General features: G+C 41.0%; 2 long non-coding RNA genes across 3 annotated transcripts; one reads left to right on the top strand and one right to left on the bottom strand.

The window, feature by feature from the left end:
- Nucleotides 1–4,413: 4,413 nt before the first annotated feature.
- On the bottom strand, nucleotides 4,414–4,897 carry LOC122670918. Of its 2 annotated transcripts, none has more exons than XR_006334285.1 (2): nucleotides 4,867–4,897; nucleotides 4,414–4,762 (listed from the first exon to the last, which is right to left on the bottom strand). It is a non-coding gene; the product is annotated as an uncharacterized LOC122670918 (long non-coding RNA). The 2 variants fall into 2 exon arrangements; XR_006334286.1 differs by having other exon boundaries at nucleotides 4,851–4,891.
- Nucleotides 4,898–5,602: 705 nt separating this feature from the next.
- LOC122670919 lies at nucleotides 5,603–9,592 on the top strand. Its single transcript, XR_006334287.1, has 3 exons — nucleotides 5,603–5,967; nucleotides 7,288–7,291; nucleotides 9,580–9,592. It is a non-coding gene; the product is annotated as an uncharacterized LOC122670919 (long non-coding RNA).
- The last annotated feature ends 1,834 nt before the right edge of the window (nucleotides 9,593–11,426 follow it).

The raw sequence follows: 11,426 nt of genomic DNA, 5'->3' as shown, positions 1-11,426 counted from the left end.
CATGGATTGGGGGAGAGGGTGCAATAGACAGTGTAGAAGCTTGTCTGGTTTACTTTATCATCTCTCCAGTAATGGAAGATGATGAGAGATAAGAAATGTGGGTTGGGTTGCTTCTTCCATGTGAACCTTTTCTAACGGGCAAAAGCTTTGAAAGGCCTCTGTATCCAACCAAGGCTCTGAGACTGAGAGTGACTGGGGACTGGGGAGAGAGATAGAGTGGTATGGGTTGATAGAGACAAAACCAAACGACCATGTCTTATTTACTGACCAGACAGACATGATATGTCCATAGAAGAAACAGACATACACGAGAAACAAGAAAAGCGAAAAGAATAAGGACGTTGGAACTTGGAAGAGTAATTATAAGCACAAAAAGGAAATCCATTCTCTGATTTCTCTCTCTCTCGTCAAACTAAATGGATTAACCAGTTGCATTCATGGTTTTACCCTTATTAGATAGAAAATATGATGACAATTTATGTCTCTAATCTCTTTCTTCAAATTCAACTTTTTTTTTTTTTCTTTTCTTGACCTCCAAACATAGTCTTAGTTTTTCTTAAAAATTAGATTTTTTTTTCTGCCTATGTCACTACTTGTATGTACCGTGTTATTGATACAATATTTGATGAGACATTGATATCAAATCACCTTCAAATCATGCAATATCCATCATATTAGGCGATGAGATATCGATACCTCAAACTATAGTCGCATTCAATGATACCCTCTTTATCTATTATGTGGGATGGGATTTTTTGTAACCGTTGGATTGGTGCTAATACGAAATCATTAATAATGCAAGGTGGAGTATGGTTGTGAAAGATTCATCCTCATTGATGTTTACTTTTTGGATCGAGTTTTCCTCCACCCTCATTCACTGTGGGGTTGGAGAGGGCAAGAATGGGTATTTGGGGGGGGGGGGTGTTTTGGAACACACTAAAATCTTAGGAAGGTTTTGTGAATCCTAGGGTGGTTGGTGAACTGTCCTCTATGGGTGGAAGAAAACTGTCCTGACTTGTTTTTTGTAACTCATCGATGCTAACAGTCTAGTAGAAAGGGAAATAGATTCTCTATGGCGGCATTGCCCCATCCTACCTGTGTTGTGCAGACACAGGGCCATGCGTAATGATCGCCTTACCCCTGCTTGAGCGTCTTGCCCGAGCGGGGGTAAGACGATCATTGTGTGCGACCATGTGTCTGCGCAGCACAGACCGGACGGGCACCTGCGTCGTAGAAGATCTAGATCCAATAGAAAGAACATCATAAAAAATGATTTTCCGGAAGGGGGTCCCTCTTCTACATTGGCACCTGTGACATTTGTGCTGCTATTACACCCATCTAGCCTGATGCCCTCGTTTTGGGCCAAGAAATAAACCTATTTCCTAAAGAGTTTAATTACATTATTATCCAGCAGCATACAAAAAGACATATTAAGAGATAGAGAAGAAAGATCCAAAAAGGTGGAAAAGAGATGTCACGGGCTCACGGCCAAACTTCTTTAACCGGTTCAGGTAACAATCCCGTCATTATATAATCCAAACCTGTCAAGATAAAATGCAATAGGCCCATTGTGAAACGTTCAAGAAATGATTAGATACTCCTGCACAAATTAAGAGTAGATAATTCAAAGGGGGCAAAAGAAATGGAACAACGAGAATAACATAAGACCTCAAGATCAAGAGATAGCCTGACTAATATAGAGGAGATAGAATTTGACAGATGTAGATCAGGTACTCTTGAAAATATGATTCCATATAAAACAAAAGAAAATAGCAAGTAATAGTGAAAGACAAAAAAAAAACCAATGTAGAAAGAGATAATTTACAACAGTTAAAGAAACTGACAACGAACCAAATAAACCTGTTTTCACTTGACCAAATGTGGGATGCTCTTTTAAATATTGAAGCGCTTTGGCAATATTTCTCCACAACCCTGTGGTGACCAGATTAATATTGGGGCTTCCACTTCTTCATTTTCACTGACTAGTTTCGAGCTTGGTTCCTCTTCACGTACAACAGATGATCCATTCTCTTATTTTCAACCGGATTCATGCTTTACAGTTTAAAATTTTCAGTTTCAAGTTTTAACATTGAGATTTTGCTACGTTTGGACGATAAAGAAAAAATAAATAAATAAATAAAACAAAAATCATGATGACATTATTTCTCCTCTTTATTAAACATTTCAGTTTTTTTTTTTTTTAAACTCTTCTTGATTTTCAAATATAGTCTTATTCAACACCCATTAAAATGTCAAATATTTTAAATTTTACTTTTTATCTTTTTAATATGATATATATATTTTTCCAACGAGGTAAATATTAGTATTTCACATATGCGCTCGAAAAATGTGCAAGACAATAACAGCTTATGATAATGATATGATGATAAATTACTTTTTGTTGTAGTCAGAATCCGAGTAGGTGACAAGGACGACTTGCAAAAGGCGAAGGGCACAGAAAAGGCCCAGAGCAAACTCCGACGAGAGACTCTCCGACATCTTAATTCAGATCCCGTGCAATAGTAAGAATGAGATGGGAGTACGGAGAGAATAGTAAGTTGTTGAATGATTGTACCTTGGACTCCCTCCTTTCTTATATAAAGGAGAAGCAGTTGATGAGGCGGTTGCAGAGTCCTGACAAAGGTTGGGGTCCCTTCACGCTTGGGAAATTCACATATTCCCTTGAGTGTTGTAGAGTGAGGCTTGTACTTCCCTTAATTTGGGGGGCGTGCCCTATTCTCTCATGTATAGAGTGGAGTTTAAATCTTAAACTAACTCTGATAATGGAGAATTGACTCTTCGTGCAAAGAGTCCTCCCAGAGGACTGATATCGATGATCCGTTTTTCTAACAATTCTCTTCAATTATGATTCGAGTCCTTCCATTGACTGGTCTTTTGCCATGTGTCGCGTGCCCGTTGAGGGTTTATCCCTTTCAAATTATTATTTTTTAATTCATTTATACATTTAATTTAAAAAACTTCTGAGATAAGATAAGGATAATAATTAAAAGAAGTTGTGAAGTTCTACATACACTTACAGAGGTGTCATTCGGACAATTTGTATTAACATTTAAAGGTTAAGAACTTAAATTTCTCTTAAGACAACCTATCTAGACAATCAGTTCCATCTTCATCAAGGCATTCCCGTCGCGAGTCCTAAGACTCCAAACACGTGAGGGATACCGACTGATACAAACGTAGGGGAGGGGGTAACCCATCTTGTGTTTTTTCCTTGAGAGGTTTCTGTGAGAGCTTAATACTAGTGACCAACCCCCCACAGCGAAGGGCATGGCATTTTTGGTGTATTTGGCATCTAATTGTGAGTCGTCGGAGAAGCTTGGCCAAGCAAAGTGGCAAGTGGATGTTTCCATCGTATTTTTCCACGTCTGTTACTCTTCTCTCCCTGACACTTTTATATCTCTGTACTGCATTGGGCATTAATTTAGGGCATCTCTTGTTATCAGATGATCAGGTCCACCACCCTACAGATCGAGCAGCGAGCGAGCATCCCCATTAATCCATTACCTGCCAGTGATGGCTCTCCTCCAAAGTACGACTCAAGGAATCGGATAATAGGGTTCAAATGGGTGGTAACACTATACTCTGGCCCTACCCCTATGATATCCTTCAGTTCCAGCTGACTCACTCAGCTCTGGAGCATTCTCTTGGTTCAAGAGCCAACAACATGTTATTAGTTGGGTACCCAACCATTGTTTATAGACTAACTTTGACCTTCTAATTATAGTGGGAACGAGACCACTGAACAAGTATGGGAATGGGATAGCCATACTTGTGACCAGATGGTTAATCCAAAAAATAACTGTTTATTTGGTACCTCGTAATGGGTTTGTTGTTATGTCCAAAGTTTTAAACACGGATTCGGGACAGAATCGGTGCTCAAGAACCCTAGAAATAGAATTGGTCCTCTGACTAAAAAACAAGGATTCTTAGGTTTTTTGGGTGTGAATCAGCCGTGTCAGATTAGTGGAAATCGTGATCGGCAGATTCCGATCTGAATCGGCCAATTCAATGATTCTTAAAACCTTGGTTATGGCTCAAGTTTCACAACGATGGTTTTGCTAAATGCTCATGAGGCATACCTTGTATAAAAACAAAGGGAAAAAGAACACTAACCAGTTGCATGGTTCCTACACCTAAACACAAATCAATGTCTTCATATGTGAAAAGACCATTCAGTCTCTAGTGAAATCGAAAATCGCATCCAAACCAATACCTATATGTGCACTTTCATTGGCTACTGTGCTGTTGTAGGGGCTATACAACCGGTTAATATTCTCTTGCCCAAAAACAAATAATATAAAATAGTTTCAGAGCTTACAGTGCATGCACAAATATACGTCAAAAAAAGTTCAGCATTGCAACGGAATCAATGACCGGAGGTCCTGAAAAATCGACTTGGGAGAGATATATTTCCTTTAAATAAATGAGAATATTCTAACAAATGGTGAGTGAAACAATAGAAAAAAGAATTCTCAACTATCAACTTACACCTGGTTATATTACACTTACAATAAGAATGCCTGGCCTCTCATTTCCTTTCATTTCTCAACTTCTATACAAAATTTTCATGATGTTGATCCTGTCAAAATCTGAACAAAAATTAAAAACAAAAAGGCTACCTTTATGTTACATGAAAAAGAATCAATGGTTAGTAGGGTTAGAGCTATGTACACAGTCCATAGATACATTCTGGCTTGTGCTTTACAATGCAAGGACATCTGCAATGGTTCCCCCAAAATATCTGCCAACAAGAGTAAATATGATTCAAAACATGTACAAAATAAAAGAACAAATTCAGAGTCTAAGAGTGACTACTACTATCTACTAACGGATAGAGGCCAGCACCTCATTTGATGAATCCTACTAACGGGAACAGGGTTTTAGTAATCGGTATCGGCAGAGGCCGATACCAATCCGACTGGATCGGTCTGTATCAGTCAGGATGACCCCTGTTCTCTTTAAAAAAAAAAATCATTTTTTTTAATACATTTTTACCCTTGTCTGTACCAATCCACCGATACGGGATTGATCAGGACTCGATATTCATCTCCACCGATACCGATACGAATTGGCCTGTCTAGCCGATCCAACACCGATTCCCGAAACCATGAACGGAACCGTCTTTAAGGAAGAATTATGCTGTTGAAAAAGCTTGACCACACTCTAAAAAGCCTGCAGTCAAAAGTAAGCTGTTGGATCTTAATCCGAGGCATAATTGCGCAAGGAGATGCATGTCAAAACACAATTGGCTACTAGAATCCAACTGCCCATGCAGGCAGGGTGCTCTAAATCCGGAAAAGTTGGTGTGCCACATGCAACCACAAGGATGGAACTTTTCCAGCCATTTTTCCCTACATCATTTACAGAACACCAACTCTATGAATCAGATGGTTCAGGATTTTGACAACATGCTTCTTAGAGTGTGGTTGAGTTTCCAGATAAAAATAATATACTATATAGATAGAGCTCTCAACCTCTTTAAACCAGAGCAATGAATAAGGTGAGCACTAGCGCATGATTGGATTTGCCCATCTCTCCAAGGAGGGACCAGAAACATCAGGTGTTTAGGGTTAACAAGCTTCAGATTAGCTCCTCTTAATTGTCAAAATGTCATTTTAGAAAGCTTACCATTGCAAGTTTCCTGAAAACCCGAAGTTGGGCCCGAGTATGAAGCAGTCCAACTTTCTGTCATATGTTTCTATTCACATCCCCTGACAGCTGCATGGTTGGGGTGGGGGGGGGGGGGGAGGTTGACTTCGTTTTCCATGTGGGGCTATGGAGAACACTTGCAGCTATGTTGCAGCTTTCTTTGTTAGGCTAATACCCTTTGCCTTCTCCATTTCGGCCTCCTTCTGGGCTTTCTTCCTCTCTAGTTCTGCTTGCTTACAGTTCTCATCATGTGCTCTCCGAAACATCCTCACAAAATTTAAGAGAGTTGCAGTTACTGTAAATATCAGTTCAGCATTAGTCATGCAGAAGATAGCCAACTTTATCATCAATATAAACAGATCGAAAAGAATCACCAGAATCTAGTTTAAATAAAATTTAGCATACAATGAAATTGTTGTTGTACAATGAAGTTGCAAATGTGGAAATACAAACCAACCACATCCCCTCCAAAAGAAGAGGGAAGACTAAATTAGCTAATTTTGCAAGTAATAAATGCTAATTTCGGTGCCAAATGTCAACAGGCCTGCAGCTGACCTACTACCAGCCACCAGCTCATCTATGATCTGTTGGACAGAATTCCATATTTCCTCTAGATTTGATGGGAATGATACCATTATTTTCAGGAGAAATTGCATAGCTTAAGGGCAAGTACCTACTCAACTGATACGATCATAAAATTACATATGTGGTAAATGAAAGACATTTTGAAGCCTCAATGAATATTGATTGGGTCTAGAACCGTTACCAGTGGTGGAAACTAGACAGACAGATGTTACACAAAAGGATTCACAAGTTACATTCACCTACCTTGAGTTCTCACACTTTCTCCCCCCCCCCCCCCTTTCCAATGAATAAACAGAAGTTTGTAAAAACATAAGAAGAATATATAGCCCAAGGGAACAAGGGGAAAAAAGAAAAAGGTAAATAACATCCGGGTCCCTTCAATTTTGAAAACCCCAACAAGGATATTTCTGAGGTTTCAAAAATCATAATTGGGGTCCCTCCATTGGAGGTTTGTCACTCTAAGCCATGGAAATAGCTTAGTTGAGCTCCCAATCTTTTTATTACGACTAATTTACCCTTATTCTTGGAAAAGATTTGAGTCTCCTTACTTGCCCAAATGTTCTCCTTTCTGGTTGGTAAGAGCCTGGAGCCAGTCACCCAGTTTTCTCTAATCTTGGAAAGACAAAGGGAACATATGCAGCATTGACACCCAGCGCCTCTATCTAACCAAGTCCCTGTTGAGGAGAAGCTCGTGTCTGAGCTCCCTGATATCTTCCCCTTCTTCAATCTTGCAAAAGCAAACAATGCATCCCACTCTTAGAATCTGACTGAAACTTCAGCAGCTGATACTCAGTGTTTCTAAGGATTTCAGATCTTTGTGACCAACACCAAAAGAGCCATCATGGCGGTGACTGACTTTATAAATCCGGGCTCCTCTTCGAAAGCTCTCTCTCACTCTCTTTCAAAGAGTGATCGGAAGCGAAGGTGGATCTGTGAAACTAAAGACTAGTCATGTTGCAGAATTTTCAGAACACTACTTTAGTGTTGGGGAGATAAGGATGCTGCACTACTGCAGCTAACGAATATCAAGAGTGTTGTAATATGGGTACAAGGATATAATTGTCCAGGGGGGTTTAGCTTGTGTTGCCCTAGGGGTATGAGTGTAACTTGTACATCATCTTATTCATTATAAATAAAGAGGGCTTGTGTCTCATAGACATAAGTTCAATTCCCCAAATATTCCATCATGGTATCAAAGCTAGGAGAATTGACTTTGGGATTTGTGCCTCCATCCCCATGAAACCCTAAACCTACCGCCGCCATCCCCCTCTTGCGTCTCTCTCTCTCTCTCTCTCTCGCCTCTATCTTCACCGCCACCAACCACCGCCGACCTCCCTTCTGCCTCTCTCATTTTTTTCACCGCCTCCCTTCCGCCTCTTCTTCTCGGCTTCTCTTACCGCCAAACATCACCGTCTTCCGCCGCCGGAGCCTCCATCTCTCCTCCTTGTTTTTTTGTTCTTTCTCCCTTGGTGGTGATTTTTTCTCCCACCAAAGGATCTTTCTAACCCATGAACTGAATCTTCCTCCGTTGTTTTGAAGATTTTCATGTGGTAAGTGTTTGGCTACCATTTCACATATTTTCTTGATATCAGCAGCCATGTCGGATGAATCGACTGCATCTACCGGACAGGAAGGAGTAGTCTAACAGCGTGAATGTGACTTTCCTTCATTCCCTATAAACTCCGTCAAACTTGATGAGAGTAACTACTTGATGTGGTTGAGATCCTGCTCTCTTGCCATGGGTTCCTGTGGTCTCTCTGGCCATCTTAGCGGGGCCTCTATGAAGTATACTGCTGGTCCTGCTCAAATTAAATGGGAGAGTGATGAATGCCTGGTCCTGTCTTATCTTCTCACCTCAATTGATCTTGCTATCGCCCAGGGATATCTCCTTCTTGACTCTGCTGCAACCATTTGGAAGGTTGCTAAGGAAACATATTCCCAAGTTGGCAATGATGCACAATGCTATGAACTCTGTAGAAAAATTCACAATATGCAACAGAAGGATCTCTCTCTCTCTCTAAATATTATTCTACTATGCGAGGTCAATGGCAAACTTTGGACTTCTATGGGAGATTTACTCTAATTTGTGATACTGACACTATTGCCTTTCGCAAGTAGGAAGATAAACTCCGGGTCTTTGATTTTTTGGCTGGTTTGAATATGGAGTTTGATTAAATTCGGGCACATGTTCTCAATCAATATCCATTCCCTACCCTTGAGCAGGCCTATGCTCTTGTTGATTCTGAGGAGAGTCATCGTACTGCTATGTTTCACTCTGTGCCTATGGAGAGATCTGCCATTTACGCCAGCATAGTTGTCACGGAGTCTAGGCGACCCAAGGCGTTGGAGAGGGTCCAAAATCAAGGCGGCACCAACAAGGCGCCCAAGGCTCCTGGACGCCTAGGCGATGCCTTGACAACTGTTATGGTGCTGTCGTGGGGTCCACATAGGATCTCGTGATTAGCTCCAGGCGCTAATCACGAGATTCCTTAAGCCCCAAAGGTGAGACCTTTTTCGTCTTTTTCCCTTACCCTTTACCCTTGCATATGTATTCTTTTGGCTGTCTCTATTGAATAGATTGATTGTGACGGCTGCAACACTTCTCTCTTCTCTTCTCTTCTTCTTCTTCTATTTTCTGATTTCTGATTTTCTCAACTATCATGGTATCAGAGCAGAGATTCTAGGCCTGGTACAAATCTGCGCAAGCCCTCTCTTCTCCTTTTCTTCCATTTTCTTTCTTTCCTTCTCTGTGATATCTGGTAACACTACCAGAGGCTCTCGGTTTTAGCAAGGGACGTGATTTTCACCCCTGCGATTATTTTTTGGGTATTGGTTGATTGGTGTTTGGAAGTGTATGATGTAAATCTGCTATCTTATAATTAAAAGCAGATTCTGGTGTGTTTGCGATGGTGTTTGTGATTGTTTGAGTGCTGTATTGGTGGACTGATGGTTTTGGGAGGCTCGATTTGTGGTTGAGCAGCAGTTTTTTGAAGCAGTGAGTGATGTGTTTGGATGTGATCGATGGCAGTACCTATTGTAGCAGCAGTTGGTGAAGTCGTGGGTGATTTTTGGTGATTCGATTGGTGGTATCATCTATTGGAGGTGTGTTTGAGATTTTTTTGATCTCTAAAATTTATTGTGAAGTCAACATGGGTGATGAAGATAAAAGTAGTGCAGTGGTTATAGAGGTAGTTTCCTCATCTTCCAATCGGATCACAGAGAAGAAGCTTAAAGGCATTGCAAATTTTTAGCAATGGAGGAAAATTGTGAAGCTTGTTTTGACTGGGCGAAATCAGCAACTACACTTGACAGGACCCAAACCAGCAAATGATGCAACTTGGGAGACGGTCGATGCCCGAATTCTTGGACAGATGTTAAACTCGATGGAGAATCATGTTGTGGATTTGGTCACTCATATTGACACTGTGAAAGATTTATGGGACTACTTGGAAGTTCTTTACTCGGGCCAAAATAATTTATCAAGGATTTATGAGTTGTCACAGGAGTTTTACAGGACTGAGAGAAAGGGGCGTTCTATCACCCAATATTTCGCTGATTTTAAGCGATTGTATGAAGAATTAAATGCTCTTCTTCCTATCTCTTCGGATGTGAAACAGATGCAAATCCAAAGAGAACAGGTGGCTGTTATGGGCTTTTTGGGAGGACTTGGGCAGGAGTATGAATCTGTCCGATCACAAATTCTTGGAAGTGAACACATAGCTTCTCTCACAGATACGTTTGCTCGTGTTCTTCGAGTATCTCGTGAGAGTTCTCGTGACTCCACACCAGCAGTTGATAATTCAGCATTGGTCTCCCAAAATACAGCTAGTGGAGGTGGCCGTGGAGATGGTAGTTACCGTGGGGGAAGCTGTGGATGTGGGGCTGGTCGTGGAGGTGGTTGTAGTGGAGGCCGTGGTACATTTCAGCCCACTAACAGCCAAAGTTATGGGCAGTCTAATGCCTCTTCTGATGGGTCAGCTGCTGTCCGGACATGTCATCATTGTGGCCAACCTGGCCATATTCAGAGGTTTTGTTGGAAGCTTCATGGAAAGCCTGGACAACAGCAGTTCGCTAATTCAGCTGCAAGTAGTGATTCAGCGCCCCTCAGTCTCAACCTTCTGAGGGAAAGGTGATTGTTATGTCTGATGAAGAGTATGCACGGTACAACCAGTTTCAGATTTCACAGCCGACTTCTTCCACTGCTACTTTGGTTAAGACAGGTAATGCCACTGCATGCCTTTCCGCTGCTTCTCGTCCCTGGATCATTGATTTAGGGGCATCGGATCACATGTCTGGAATGTCAGGTATCTTTTCTTCTTTGTCTCCATCATCATCCAGTGTTACCTTAGCTGATGGGTCTCTAGCCAAGGTTAAGGGCACTGGGACTGTTCATCCTAACTCTTCCTTATCCCTGTCTTCCGTTCTCTACCTTCCAAATTTTCCGTTTAATCTTATGTCAATAAGTAAGTTAACCAATACTTTTAATTGTTCAGTGACATTTTATCCCGATTCTTGTGTTTTTTAGGATCTTGCTACGAAGAAGACGATTGGTAGAGGCCGTGAGTCAGGGGGGCTATATCTACTTGATGGACCTCAGTCGGTTGCTTGTTCCAGTGTTGCTTCACATCATCAAATTCACTATCGTCTTGGTTATCCGTCCTTGGAAAGTTTTAAGAAGTTAGATTCTAGTTTCCGTTCTCTTTCTAGTCTTGAATGTGAGTCTTGTCAGTTTGGGAAACTCCACCATGTGAGTTATCCCCCTAGAGTCAATAAGAGGTCTGTTTCTCCTTTTTCTTTGGTCCATTCTGATGTGTGGGGGCCATGTCTTGTCATGTCAAATTTGGGTTTTAAATATTTTGTTACCTTTGTTGATGACTATTCAAGAATGACTTGGTTATATATAATGAAAAATAGATCTGAGTTATTTTCTATTTTCTATGCATTTGTCTCTGAAATTCAGACCCAGTTTGTTGTGCCTGTGAAAATTCTTCGTAGTAATAATGCCAAAGAATACTTCTCTGCTCCCTTTTCTACATTCATGGTACAGCATGGTATGATCCACCAGTCTTCCTGTTCTGACATACCACAACAAAACGGTGTGGCAGAGAGGAAAAATCGTCATTTAATGGAGGTAACCCGTTCCTTGTTGTTTGAGATGAAGGTTCCCAAAC

The sequence above is a fragment of the Telopea speciosissima genome, chromosome 8 (genome assembly GCF_018873765.1).
Source record: "Telopea speciosissima isolate NSW1024214 ecotype Mountain lineage chromosome 8, Tspe_v1, whole genome shotgun sequence".
Taxonomy (NCBI): Eukaryota; Viridiplantae; Streptophyta; class Magnoliopsida; order Proteales; family Proteaceae; genus Telopea; species Telopea speciosissima.
Note: the sequence above shows the minus strand (reverse complement) of the source record. Positions and strands in the feature narration are given on the sequence as shown.